Genomic DNA, 14,990 nt, shown 5'->3' with positions numbered 1-14,990 from the left:
CATAACATGCAGAAAACACAGTAATATACAGGTCTCATATGCAATAGGTACTAAAAATTAACAATCCATACTAACAAGTAGAAGGAATTTTTAGCACTGTATACCCTGCCTCCGGAGAGCGGGATACAGGGAGACTCACCACACTTCCATATCCAAGCACATACGCTCGTAAGACGCTGAGTGGATTCAGACGCTACTGATGTATACTGCCGCTCTTGATAACTGATAACGGACACGGACGTTCACTGACGGACACGGACGCTGAGCGACTTCCACGTGTATGCAGACGCTAAGGCCTGCGACTCAGTCTGGGGCGGGTTTATATCCAGTGTACACAACCGCAGCGTCTAAGCTGCGACCGAGTACCCTCGTGGTAGCGTCTGAGCCGGAAGTGAGGTCATTTAGTTCATGAAATGAGAGACACGCAGGAACTGGCCATGAACTCGGAGGAGGGGGGGCCAGGAGAGCGTCTGAATCCCCCTGTTGACTTAAACTCCCAGGATCGCGGCCTCTACCTAGTCCTGGCACCTATGATCCCCGGAGCGTATCGCTGTCACACTCGAGATGTTCGGCGCATCAACACACTGTTTGTAGTCTCCACCAAATCAGTGTAGCTGTGTCCTGACCCCTCTAGTAAGAGGAAGTCCATAGACTCACCGTCTCCCCATGCTCCGGCCACAGCCTGGTTACGTCTGCTGGACCTGCTAGAACATCCGACACAGACGCCCGTCGAGACAGCACTGATACCCGAAGGTAAGCGTTGTTGCGACCCGGTGGGGAGTTGTTGGAGCGACTCTTTCTAGTATACGTATAAGACACTGTTAAGAAAAGTCGCTCAAAAAACAACAACAATATAGTAAGTCTATAAAAATAAAATAATAAAAGCTTGAGGCTGCTCTCACAGCAGCCCTGTGACCATGCGGTTTCCTGCCGCACCAAGCAAAAAATAAGAATTTACTCACCGGTAATTCTATTTCTCGTAGTCCGTAGTGGATGCTGGGAACTCCGTTAGGACCATGGGGAATAGCGGGCTCCGAAGGAGACTGGGCACTCTAAGAAAGAATTAGGACTACCTGGTGTGCACTGGCTCCTCCCTCTATGCCCCTCCTCCAGACCTCAGTTAGGGAAACTGTGCCCGGAAGAGCTGACACAATAAGGAAAGGATTTGGAATCCCGGGTAAGACTCATACCAGCCACACCAATCACACCGTACAACTCGTGATACTATATCCAGTTAACAGTATGAACAACAACTGAGCCTCACGAACAGATGGCTCATAACAATAACCCTTTAGTTAGGCAATAACTATATACAAGTATTGCAGACAATCCGCACTTGGGATGGGCGCCCAGCATCCACTACGGACTACGAGAAATAGAATTACCGGTGAGTAAATTCTTATTTTCTCTGACGTCCTAGGGGATGCTGGGAACTCCGTAAGGACCATGGGGATTATACCAAAGCTCCCAAACGGGCGGGAGAGTGCGGATGACTCTGCAGCACCGAATGAGCAAACTCAAGGTCCTCCTCAGCCAGGGTATCAAACTTGTAGAATTTTGCAAATGTGTTTGAACCCGACCAAGTAGCAGCTCGGCAAAATTGTAAAGCCGAGACCCCTCGGGCAGCCGCCCAAGAAGAGCCCACTTTCCTCGTGGAATGGGCCTTTACAGATTTAGGATGCGGCAGTCCAGCCGCAGAATGTGCAAGTTGAATCGTGCTACAGATCCAGCGAGCAATAGTCTGCAAGGAAGCAGGAGCACCCAGCTTGTTGGGTGCATACAGGATAAATAGCGAGTCAGTTTTCCTGACTCCAGCCGTCCTGGAAACATATATTTTCAGGGCCCTGACTACGTCCAGTAACTTGGAATCCTCCAAGTCCCGAGTAGCTGCAGGCACCACAATAGGTTGGTTCACATGAAAAGCTGAAACCACCTTAGGAAGGAATTGGGAACGAGTCCTCAATTCCGCCCTATCCATGTGAAAAATCAGATAAGGGCTTTTACAAGACAAAGCCGCCAATTCTGATACACGCCTGGCCGACGCCAAGGCCAACAGCATGACCACTTTCCACGTGAGGTATTTTAGCTCCATGGTTTTAAGTGGCTCAAACCAATGCGACTTTAGGAAATCCAACACCACGTTGAGATCCCACGGTGCCATTGGAGGCACAAAAGGGGGCTGAATATGCAGCACTCCTTTAACAAAAGTCTGAACTTCAGGCAGTGAAGCCAGTTCTTTTTGGAAGAAAATCGACAGAGCCGAGATCTGGACCTTAATGGAACCCAATTTTAGGCCCATAGTCACTCCTGACTGTAGGAAATGCAGAAATCGACCGAGATTAAATTCCTCCGTTGGGGCCTTCCTGGCCTCACACCAAGCAACATATTTTCGCCATATGCGGTGATTATGTCTTACGGTCACATCTTTCCTAGCTTTAATCAGCGTAGGAATGACTTCCTCCAGGATGCCCTTTTCTTTTAGGATCCGGTGTTCAACCGCCATGCCGTCAAACGCAGCCGCGGTAAGTCTTGGAACAGACAGGGCCCCTGCTGCAGCAGGTCCTGTCTGAGCGGCAGAGGCCATGGGTCTTCTGAGATCATTTCTTGAAGTTCTGGGTACCAAGCTCTTCTTGGCCAATCCGGAACCACAAGTATAGTTCTTACTCCTCTCCTTCTTATTATTCTCAGCACCTTGGGTATGAGAGGCAGAGGAGGGAACACATAAACCGACTGGTACACCCACAGTGTCACTAGAGCGTCCACAGCTATCACCTGAGGGTCCCTTGACCTGGCGCAATATCTTTTTAGCTTTTTGTTGAGGCGGGACGCCATCATGTCCACCTGTGGCCTTTCCCAACGGTGTACAATCATTTGGAAGACTTCTGGATGAAGTCCCCACTCTCCCGGGTGGAGGTCGTGCCTGCTGAGGAAGTCTGCTTCCCAGTTGTCCACTCCGGGAATGAACACTGCTGACAGTGCTAACACATGATTTTCCGCCCATCGGAGAATCCTTGTGGCTTCTGCCATCGCCATCCTGCTTCTTGTGCCGCCCTGACGGTTTACATGGGCGACCGCCGTGATGTTGTCTGACTGGATCAGCACCGGCTGGTGTTGAAGCAGGGGTCTTGCCTGACTTAGGGCATTGTAAATGGCCCTTAGTTCCAGAATATTTATGTGTAGGGAAGTCTCCTGACTCGTCCATAGTCCTTGGAAGTTTCTTCCCTGTGTGACTGCCCCCCCAACCTCGAAGGCTGGCATCCGTGGTCACCAGGACCCAGTCCTGTATGCCGAATCTGCGGCCCTCTAGAAGATGAGCACTCTGCAGCCACCACAACAGCGACACCCTGGTCCTTGGAGACAGGGTTATCAGCCGATGCATCTGGAGATGCGATCCGGACCACTTGTCCAACAGATCCCACTGAAAGATCCTTGCATGGAACCTTCCGAATGGAATTGCTTCGTAAGAAGCTACCATCTTTCCCAGGACTCGCGTGCAGTGGTGCACCGACACCTGTGGAAATTACCAGTTTCTTATCGGGGGAAACCCACGCTTCATCACACACTTCATTTAATTCTTCAGAAGGGGGAAAAACCACAGGTTGCTTTTTCTCCCCAAACATAGGGGGTAATTCCAAGTTGATCGCAGCAGGATTTTTGATAGCAATTGGGCAAAACCATGTGCACTGCAGGGGAGGCAGATATAACATGTGCAGAGAAAGATAGATTTGGGTGGGGTGTGTTCAAACTGAAATCTAAATTGCAGTGTGAAAATAAAGCAGCCAGCACATGGTTTTGCCCAACTGCTAAAAAATTTCCTGCTGCGATCAACTTGGAATTACCCCCCTAATACCCTTTTTTGTGGTACCAGGGTTAATGTCAGAAATGTGCAAAACATTTGTCATTGCCGTAATCATGTAACGGATGGCCCTATTGGAATGTACACTAGTCTCATCGTCGTCGACACTGGAGTCAGTATCCGTGTCGACATCTGTGTCTGCCATCTGAGGTAGCGGGCGTTTTTGAGCCCCTGATGGCTTTTGAGACGCCTGGGCAGGCACTGGCTGAGAAGCCGGCTGTCCCACATCTGCTATGTCATCAAACCTCTTATGTAAGGAGTTGACACTGTCACATAATTCCTTCCACATATCCATCCACTCAGGTGTCGACCCCGCAAGGGGTGACATCACATTTATCGGCACCTGCTCCGCCTCCACATAAGCCTCCTCATCAAACATGTCGACACAGCCGTACCGACACACCGCACACACACAGGGAATGCTCTGACTGAGGACAGGACCCCACAAAGTCCTTTGGGGAGACGGAGAGAGAGTATGCCAGCACACACCACAGCGCTATAAATCACAGGGATGTACACTATAATGAGTGATTTTACCCTATAGCAGCTATATATATATATAGTATTTGCGCCTAAATTTAGTGCCCCCCCTCTCTTTTTTACCCTATTGAGCCTGGAAACTGCAGGGGAGAGCCTGGGGAGCGTCCTTCCAGCGGAGCTGTGAGAGGAAATGGCGCCAGTGTGCTGAGGGAGATAGCCCCACCCCCTTCACGGCGGGCTTCTCCCGCTTTTTTTATGGATATATGGCAGGGGATTTTACACATATATAGTCTTAATGACTATATTATGTGTATTTTTGCCAATGTAAGGTAATCTTATTGCAGCCCAGGGCGCCCCCCCCCAGCGCCCTGCACCCATCAGTGACCGGAGTGTGAGGTGTGCATGGGGAGCAATGGCGCACAGCTGCAGTGCTGTGCGCTACCTTAATGAAGACCGGAGTCTTCAGCCGCCGATTTCCTGGACGTTCTTCTTGCTTCTGGCTCTGCAAGGGGGACGGCGGCGCGGCTCCGGGACCGGACGACCGAGGCTGGGCCTGTGTTCGATCCCTCTGGAGCTAATGGTGTCCAGTAGCCTAGAAGCCCAAGCTAGCTGCAAGCAGGTAGGTTCGCTTCTCTCCCCTAAGTCCCTTGTAGCAGTGAGTCTGTTGCCAGCAGATCTCACTGAAAATAAAAAACCTAAATATACTTTCTTTTCTAGAAGCTCAGGAGAGCCCCTAGTGTGCATCCAGCTCGAGCCGGGCACAGATTCTAACTGAGGTCTGGAGGAGGGGCATCGAGGGAGGAGCCAGTACACACCAGGTAGTCCTAATTCTTTCTTAGAGTGCCCAGTCTCCTTCGGAGCCCGCTATTCCCCATGGTCCTTATGGAGTTCCCAGCATCCACTAGGACGTCAGAGAAAACTGATATGACTGAGTCAGTGGGCGGGACTATATAGTGGAGGCCCCAATGCATCCTGGGAGGCCAGAAAGCTTGTGACCGTGTTGGTGCCATTTTCGCTGTCGCTCGACAATATCCCAATGTTATCCTGTGGATAATCCTGTGGACCCAGCCAGAGAAATATAGTTAAAACCTATATATTTGTTCTAAGAGCAAACTACAGATTCAAGAAGGATTCCAAAGCACAGTGGATTTTAAATATTTAAAGACTAAGGGGGACATTTACTAAGCAGTGCTAAGAGCGGAGAAGCGAGCCAGTGGAGAAGTTGCAATGGCAACCAATCAGCACTGAAGTAACATCTATAATTTGAATACTATAAAATTATACAGAGCTGCTGATTGGTTGATGGGGCCACTTCTCCACTGGCTCACTTCTCTGCTCTTATCACTGCTTAGTAAAGGTCCCCCTAATGCACTTATTTATCAATGAGTGATACATTTCACGGTGAGTGATAAACTGCACCAGCCAATCCGCTCCTAACTGTCATTTTTCAAACAGTCTGTAACATGGCAGTTAGGAGTTGATTGGCTGGTGCAATTTATCACTCACAGTGAAATTGATCACTCATTGATAAATAAGGGCATACACTTGTACAAACTGAATACTAATCCTAACACGTCCTAACTCTCACTAGCACTTGGATATGCTGCATGGGTGTGGTATAAAAGATAGACAGTGTCTAGTTAGACAGTCAATAGATAGACACCATATGTTAGACAGACATTAGGTCGACAGGGTCAAAAGGTCGACAGAGTCACAAGGTCGACATGAAAAAGCTAGACAGTACAAAAGGTCGACAGGGTTAAAAGGTTGACAGGGTCAAAAGGTCGACATAAAAAAGGTAGACACCATGTTTTTTGCATTTTTGTGGTTTGTGTGGATAATTTTGTCATCTGGGACCCCCAATTGTAGAAAGGCTTCGCTCGCCACAAGGTTTATAACCAACTCTATGCCAACATGGATAGAGAAGGTATGAAATAGTCCAAAAACATGTTAAATTTAAAAAAAACATTTGTCTATCTTTTTTATATCGACCATTTTCATGCCGACCTTTTGACCCTGTCGACCTTTTGTACTGTCTACCTTTTTCATGTTGACCTTTAGACCCTGCCGTCCGTTTGACCCTGTCGACCTTTTTCATGTCGACCTTTGACCCTGTCGACCTAATGTCTGCTAACACAGAGGTTCTCAAACTCGGCTCTCGGGGGCACACACAGTGCATGTTTTGCAGGTAACCCAGCAGGTGCACAGGTGTATTAATTACTCACTGGCACATTTTAAAAGGTCCACAGGTGGAGCTAATTATTTCACTTGCGATTCTGTTAGGAGACCTGCAAAACATGCACTGTGTGTGCCCCCGAGGACCGAGTTTGAGAACCTCTGGCCTAACATATGGTGTCTATCTATTGACTGTCTAACTAGACACTGTCTATCTATCAACCGGATACCATGCTGCAAATATACCGTTATGGTAAGAACTTACCGTTGATAATGGGATTTCTCCTATGTCCTCAGCTATCCACAGGATAACATTGGGATATGCCGGAGCGACAGCGGAAATGGCACCAAACAGCCACGAGCTTCCTGGCCTCCCAGGATGCATCGGGGCTTCTCCATATAATCCCGCCCACTGACTCAGTCAAATCAGTTATTTCCACAGCAATTAGGCAGGAGCATCAGGTAGAAACCTATTCAGGCGATAAGAACACACATGCACACCCTTCCATGCAAGAGGGAAGAGGTTTAGTGATTGTAAAGATCCTCAAATCAGATGCGTCAGGGTGGGACTCCTGTGGATACCTGTGGACATAGGAGAAATCTCGTTATCAACAGTAAGTTCTTACCATAACGGTATATTTCTCTGGCTGGGTCCACAGGTTATCCACAGGATAACATTGGGATTCCCAAAGCCAGTTTTAGTGGTGGGGACGCTCCCGATTAGACAGGAGAACCTTTCGCCCGAATTCAGCGTCATGAGAGGCAAAAGTATCCATGGCATAATGTCTAATGAAAGTGTTAATGGAAGACCATGTGGCTGCCTTACAAATCTGTTCTGCTGAAGCACCATGTTGTGCTGCCCATGAAGGACCTACCTTACGTGTAGAGAGTGAGTAGAGACATTAGCCGGAGTAGGGAGATCAGCACGAGAATAAGCTTCTGAAATTACCATTCGGAGCCATCTCGCCAGCGTCTGTTTACTAGCAGGCCATCCTCTTCTATGAAATCCGTAGAGGATGAAGAGAGAATCTGTTTTTCTGATGGCACTAGTACGATCTATGTAGATTCTTAATGCTTAAAGTCCCGATACCTGAAAAGCTGGGACTACAATCTCTTCGTTAAGGTGGAACTTTGAAACCACCTTCGGAAATTAACCAGATCTAGTTCTGAGAACTGCCTTATCTGGAAAAAAACTTAGGAAAGGAGACTTACACGACAGTGCTCCTAAATCTGACACTCTTCTAGCCGACGCCATTGCCAGTAGAAAGAGCACTTTAGCCGTTAACCATTTAAGATCTGCTCTCTTAAGTGGTTCAAACGGAGGTCCCTGAAGAATTTTAAGAACCAGATTCAAATTCAGGGAGCTGCAGGAGGATCAAATGGAGGTTGAATATGTACAACTCCCTGAAAGAAAGTACGCACATCCTGTCAGCAATCTTTCTCTGAAACCATACAGTTAATGCGGATACTCTCAAGGAAGCTACTTTCAATCCCTTATCCAATCCTGCTTGAAGGAAATCCAAAATCCTGGATACTTTAAAAGATCTTGGATTCAAACTTTTTTCACTACACCAATGAATATAGGCTTGCCATATTCAATGATAAATACGAGCTGAAGAAGGCTTTCTTACTCTAAGCATAGTTTGAATTGTTTTGAAAATCCTCTAGCTACTAGGATAGAGGTCTCAATAGCCACGCCGTCAGAGACAAACGATCCAGATGGCTGTGATAACAAGTACCCTGCATTAGTAGATCTGGACGTTGAGGGAGCAGTATTGGAGCTTCCACAGACATCCTTAGTAGATCTGTGTACCAATGCCTTCTGGGCCAAGCTAGAGCTATTAGAATTATGGCTCCCTTTGCTTGCTTTATTTTTCTCACTACCCTGGGTAACAGGGAGATTGGAGGAAACAGATATGCCAGATGAAATTTCCATTTTACTGACAGTGCGTCTACAAGGATCGCTCCGGGATCCTTTGTTCTTGATCCGTACCTCGGAACTTGGGCCCTCATTCCGAGTTGTTCGCTCGTTGCCGATTTTCGCTATATTGCGATTAGTCGCTTACTGTGCATGCGCAATGTTCGCAGAGCGCATGCGCTTAGTTATTTTACTCAAAAGTTAGGTATTTTACTCACGGCATTACGAGGATTTTTCTTCGTTCTGGTGCTCGGAGTGTGATTGACAGGAAGTGGGTGTTTCTGGGCGGAAACTGCCCGTTTTATGGGTGTGTGTGAAAAAACGCTGCCGTTTCTGGGAAAAACGCGGGAGTGCCTGGGCGAACGCTGGGTGTGTTTGTGACGTCAAACCAGGAACGAAACTGACTGAACTGATCGCAGTGGCAGAGTAAGTGTCGAGCTACTCAGAAACTGCTAAGAAATTTCTATCCACAATTTTGCGAATCTTTCGTTCGCAATTCTGCTAAGCTAAGATACACTCCCAGAGGGCGGCGGCTTAGCGTGTGCAATGCTGCTAAAAGCAGCTAGCGAGCGAACAACTCGGAATGAGGGTCTTTGTTGTTTAGACGAGATGCCACGAGATCTATCTCTGGCAGACCCCATCTGTTCACTAAAGTCTGAAACACTTCTGGGTGTAATGCCCATTCGGTTTCCTGAATGGTGTATCGACTGAGAAAATCCGCTTCCCAGTTCAGTACACCTGGAACAAACACTGCTGACAATGCTGGAAGATGGAGTTCTGCCCACCTTAGTATGGGAGTTACTTCCTCCATCAATCTTTTGCTATGAGTTCCTCCCTGATGGCTGAGGTACACTACTGCTGTTCCATTGTCTGAGCGAATCTGGACTGGCCTTCCTTGCAGACTGTCCTTTGCCTGAACTAGAGCCATATAAATGGCCCTGATTTCCAACAGATTTATTGGCAGGCGACTTTCCCTTATGGTCCATTTTCCCTGGAACCAAAGGCTTTCGAGCACCGCTCCCCAGCCTTGAAGATTGGCATCTGTCGTCAGGACTTGCCATTCTTTTATCCAAAAGGGTCTCCCCTTGTTCAAATGGTCCCTCTGTAGTCACCAAGCTAGAGACCTTTTAACGTTTACCGGAAACTTTATCATCTGTTTTTTTATTGTCTGATGATTTCCCGTCCATTTGGTCAGAAAAAGGTGCTGTAATGGTCTGGAGTGGAATTGTGCATATTCCACCATGTCGAAGGTTGACACCATCAGACCCAACAGAAGCATTGCTGCATGGACTGACATTGTCTGAGTGTGCAACGCCTCTTGAGTCATGACCTGCACCTTGGCTATCTTTTTCTCTGGTAAGAAAATTCTCTGTAGACCTGAATCCAATATGGCCCCCAAATGAACCATCCGCTGTGACGGATTCAGAGACGACTTTTCCCAGTTTATGAGCCACCCGTGTCTATGTAGACACACTACTGTCTGTTGAAGATGGCTCAAAAGTAATTCCTGCGAATGTGCTAGGATTAAAAGGTTGTCGAGGTATGGAAATATTTTTATCCCCTGCTTGCGGAGATAAGCTGCCATAACCACCATAATTTTGGTAAACACCCTGGGTGCTGTTGCTAGCCCGAAGGGCAAGGCTTGGAACTGAAAATGTTGCTGGAGGATGGCAAACCTGAGGTAACATTGATGAGACCTTGCTATAGGCACATGTAGGTAAGCATCCTGTATATCCAGAGATATCATGTAATCTCCCGGTTCCATAGTTAACACTATAGAGCGTAACGTCTCCATGTGGAACCTTGGAATCCAAATGTATTTGTTTAACATTTTGAGATAAGGAATTGGTCAGAATGACCCATTTGGCTTCTGAATCAAAAATAGATTGGAGTAAAAACCCTGTCCCCGTTGTGATGGGGGTACCGGGATAATCACACCAGACTGAAGCAATTTCTGAACTGCTTCTTGCAGGGCATTGGCCTTCGACTCTATACGAGACGGGCTGGTGCAAAAAAACCTTTGAGGAGGCTGCCTCCTGAATGGGAACCCATAACCGAGAGATACCACCTTCTGCACACAAGCATCTGTCATCGACTGTTGCCATATGTGTGCAAAATGAAGGAGTCGGCCTCCAACCCTGGAATCCTCCAGGCGGAGGCCCGTCTCCTCAGGCTGATGGCTTCTGTTCAGGCTTGGAAGCTGGCTTTCTACTAGCCCATTGCTTCCTACCGCTGGCTGATCTATTGAACTGGGGTTGCTTAGACTCCTCTTTAGCTTTTGCTTTGCCTTGCCATCGGAATGGCTGAAATTTTGAACCCCTAGTCTTAGGGTTATAACTAGCCGGAAATCTGACTTTTTTGGATTCAGCTTCCGAATCTAGAATATCTGACAATTGTTTCCCAAACAATATATTACCAATGAAAGGCAATGCTTCCAGGGCTTTCTTGGATTCTGCATCTGTTTTCCAAGTGCGTAGCCAAACTGCTCTACGAGCGGCTACTGTCAAGGCTGATGCTTTAGAAGCAGTCGTATCCATATCAATTGCTGGTTCTTCAAATATTGTGCAGCTTTTCTTATACTGCCTAGATAAGACTCCTGCTCCCTGGTAGGAGGGGAGAGGCCATTCTCTAGTTCCTCCCCCATTCTACCACTGCCCTTGCCATCCAGGCTAAAGCCATAGCATGCCTTGTCAATGCCCCTGAGAGAGAAAATAGTTTCTTAAAAAAAAAATATCTACTCTTCTATCTGTGACATCATTTAGTGAAGTAGACGGCAATGGTAAAATAGATGTACGCACAAGTCGAACAACATGTGCATCTACTCTAGGAGGAACTTCTCTTTTTGAACAGTCCGCAGCTGGAAAGGGATAGTAAGAATCCCTAAAATAGTTAACAAAGTGTTATGAGCCACGGCAGTGGCTCATTCCTGTTTTGCATTTTGGTTATGAATTTTATGTTATACTTCTGTTTCTGTTCCCCCGTGGGTGTCATGGGGTGTCCAGAGCCCACCCTTAAGGAGAGGGTACTGTTATGAATCACAAGTAGTGGTTCAATCCTGCTTTCCGTTTATGTATTTTATGTTATAGTTCTCTTGCAGGCCAGGATTGGTTTAGAAAGACTCTTGTTGGCCGCCGGTGGTGAGTCTGTGTAATTGCAGCCTGTTTCCATGTGTTTAGCCTCACCTGTCTGTTAATTACATCTGTCAGTTTGGAGTCGTGCAACAGGGCAGCTGCACAACATAATTAATCAGGGTCCCTGCTGTGATTGGAAGAAATCCTTGTTATATTCTGTCTCAGTGCATTACACAGACGCCGGTGATAGTTTCTGTCTAGCTGCTTCCAGCCTTGAAGCATTCTGATCCAGTGTCTGATCCAGCTTCTTGCCTTGAAGCGTTCCTGTCCTGAAGTCCAGTGGCTTTGTCTATTCCTGATCCTGATCCCGTATCCTGTTCCTTGGTGTCCACTGCTCAGTCGTTGGAACTCTGCCTGTCCTCCGGTCCTGAGAGCCTGTGTCAGCTACATTGGGGGTTCCTGTCCGTTTGCCAGTATTTGTACCGGTTTCGTGAGTAGCGGCTTTGCCGCGTCCGTCGGCCAAGGCCGCTGTATTCTTTAGTTATACTAGTTACTGGTGTTTTGCAGAGGGTTCTGCATATGCTGTCACCGCCGGTACACAACAGTATTGTGTCGGCGTGTGGACAGCATTTCCTTTGTTGTTGTTTATCCTGGCGGCTGTGCCTCATATACGTTTAGTTTTAGGTCTCTTTGTAGCCCCTAGCTCTCAGTTTGGTTTAGTTAGAGGTCCCCTTGTTATCATCCCGTCTCGGTTTACGCCTTGTCTCACATTAAGACCTGGGGGCATCGGAGTTGGGCAGACCTAATCCGCCCTTCAAACGCGGCTGCCGTAGGCCCAAGAAACCACAGTCTCGCAGGCGTAAACTGACCACACGGGTGAAACAATGGAGGTAGGCTGCTAGGGGCTATTACTACACCTTGCCTTTATTTCAGCGTCACGTTCTGGTGCTTTGGACTCAGTACGCAACACCTCTTTCGTTCTGAGCACCAAGAACGTAACACAAAGCTGCTCTAGGCCAGGCTTGAACTAAACCTTTAGCATTGCTCAACAGATACTGTCTTATAAGTACCACGCACTGCCATTGCATCACTGGAGCACTGTTTAAATACAGGTGCCTTAGATTTTGACACTGCTTTGGCTGATTCTTGCAGAGACAGAATAGCCTTCATGCATCAATAAGGTCAGCTATATCTGATCATCATATGGGGTATTTGAATTCATCTACTGTAGTCTGTAACATGGATGTATCTACCCTGGTTTTAATAGCCTGGCTAAAAAGCTGCTGAAACCATAAGGAGGGAGCTGCATGTATGAGTTAATAGTGTAACCTATTCCCGGGGGTGGAAATGCAGGTGCTAATCTGCCAGCAATTGTAGACAAGGTCTGTGCGACCACACCCCTCTTGCAGGGCGCTGCCCCTCATAAGTAAGATACTAGTCTATTCCATGCAAAATCACTATACCAGATAAGCATGTTAAGGGTGTAGGGTCCTGATAAAGTATCTCGTCACTTTTGCCGCTCACAGACAAGGTAAATAATCCATTTTTACAATACTACTCTCTTTTGTGATTGAAAATCACTTATATAGATATAGAAGTGATATCAATCTGACCACAATCCGTGTACCTGATTTGAGGTTCAGAAACAATACTGACAGACATATAAAAGTCAGCATACATACTAGCAGTCAGTCACATGTTAAAATATTGGACATTGTCATATGAGAATACAATCAACCATAAAATTACTTACAAGTAAATGGGACAATTGTATTTCTGGTTAACCAGTTTTTTCAGACATATCATGCAGAAAACAACAGTAATGTACAGGCCTCATATGCAATATGTACCAAAAATTAACAATTCATACTAACAAGTAGAGAGAATTTTTAATACTGTATAACCCATTTCTCCATAGAGTGGCATACAGGGAGACTCACCACACTTCCATATCCATCAATACGCTCGCAAGACGCTGAGTGGATTCAGACGCTACTAGTGTACACTGCCGCTCTTGATGACTGATGAGAGACACAGACGCTCTTTAATGGACACAGACGCTCATTGAACGATAAGTGTATGCAGGCGCTGCTGTCTGCGACCGGGTCTAGGCGGAAAGTCTAGTGTACACCATCGCAGCGTCTTGTGGTTGCGTCTGAGCCGGAAGTGAGGTCATAAGTTCATGGACGGGAGACACGCGGAAACTGGTCAAGAACTTGGGGGGGCGGACAGGAGAGCATCTAACTCCCCCCGTTGACTTAAACTCTAAGGATCGCGGCCTCACCTAGTCCTGGCACCTATGATCCCTAAAGCATAGCGCTGTTGCACTTAAGAGTGGCGGCGCATCAACCACTGTTTGTAGTCTCCTCCAATACAGTGAAGCTGTGTCCGGACCCCCTAGTAAGAGGAAACCGATTGACTTACCTTCTCCCCATGCTCTGGCCACAGCCTGGTTACGTCTGCTGGACCTGCTAGAATCATCCGACACAGACGCCCGTCGAGACAACATTATACCGCGAAGGTAAGCGTTGTTGCGACCCGGTGGAGAGTTGTTGGAGCGACTCTTTCTAGCATGCGTTTAAGACGCTGTTAAGAAAAGTCACTCAAAAAAAACATAGTAAGACTATAAAAATAAAATAATAAAAGCTTCAGGCTGCTATTAACTGCAGCCCTGTGACCATGGTCCGGCTTCTGCCGCACCAAACAAAAAACGGATTTGACTGAGTCAGTGGGCGGGATTATATGGAGAAGCCCCAATGTATCCTGGGAGGCTAGGAAGCTCGTGACTGTTTGGTGCCATTTCCGCTGTCGCTCCGGCATATTCCAATGTTATCCTGTGGATAACCTGTGGACCCAGCCGGAGAAACAGGAGTTACAGTTTGTAGAAAGAAATCTCTTCACCATGGGACCATAGAAGCATAAGCAAACAGCTGAGAGTATAAATTCTGCTATTGAACACTGTACAATTTACTGATATCACCCAAGTATAACTATACAGACAAATCATGACTGTAGGGTATGTATTTCTTGCCTTTGGCATAGCACATAAAAAGTAATGTATAAGGACAGTATATTAAAAAGTAAAATGAATGACCGATAACAATGTATAGGCCAATGGGCCTACTGTAATTCAGCATGGATCGCTATTTAGAGACATTGCAAACGGAGAAATTATTGAATGACTGCGCATGCGTAGCGTTCGCACTGCACATGTGTGAGGGGTAATGGCGACAGATATTGCGTACAGATCATAATCGCAATGTAGCTGCTGTTTGGATGACAAGAAGCCGGCCGTTTTCTGGGTGTGTCAGAGAAAACGCAGGTGTACCCAGTTATTTTGGGGGAGGGTGTCTGGCGTCAGCGCAGACCTCTCCAGGCCATCTCAGTTCCAGATCAGTGGCAATTTCAGATATACTCATATTTGATCAGACGGCAAAGATTCTTTAATTTTCCGGGAATTGCATATGCATCTGCGAGTGGTCAGCGAACT

At 47.1% G+C, this 14,990-nt stretch overlaps 1 protein-coding gene across 3 annotated transcripts in view; it reads right to left on the bottom strand.

Moving 5' to 3' along the window:
- The window catches only part of P4HA2 (prolyl 4-hydroxylase subunit alpha 2), a 263,726-nt gene that overhangs the window by 7,869 nt on the left and 240,867 nt on the right, over window positions 1-14,990 (bottom strand). The window lies entirely within an intron of this gene.

Source organism: Pseudophryne corroboree, chromosome 6 (assembly GCF_028390025.1).
Source record: "Pseudophryne corroboree isolate aPseCor3 chromosome 6, aPseCor3.hap2, whole genome shotgun sequence".
Taxonomy (NCBI): Eukaryota; Metazoa; Chordata; class Amphibia; order Anura; family Myobatrachidae; genus Pseudophryne; species Pseudophryne corroboree.
This window is presented reverse-complemented; position numbering and strand designations above follow the sequence as displayed.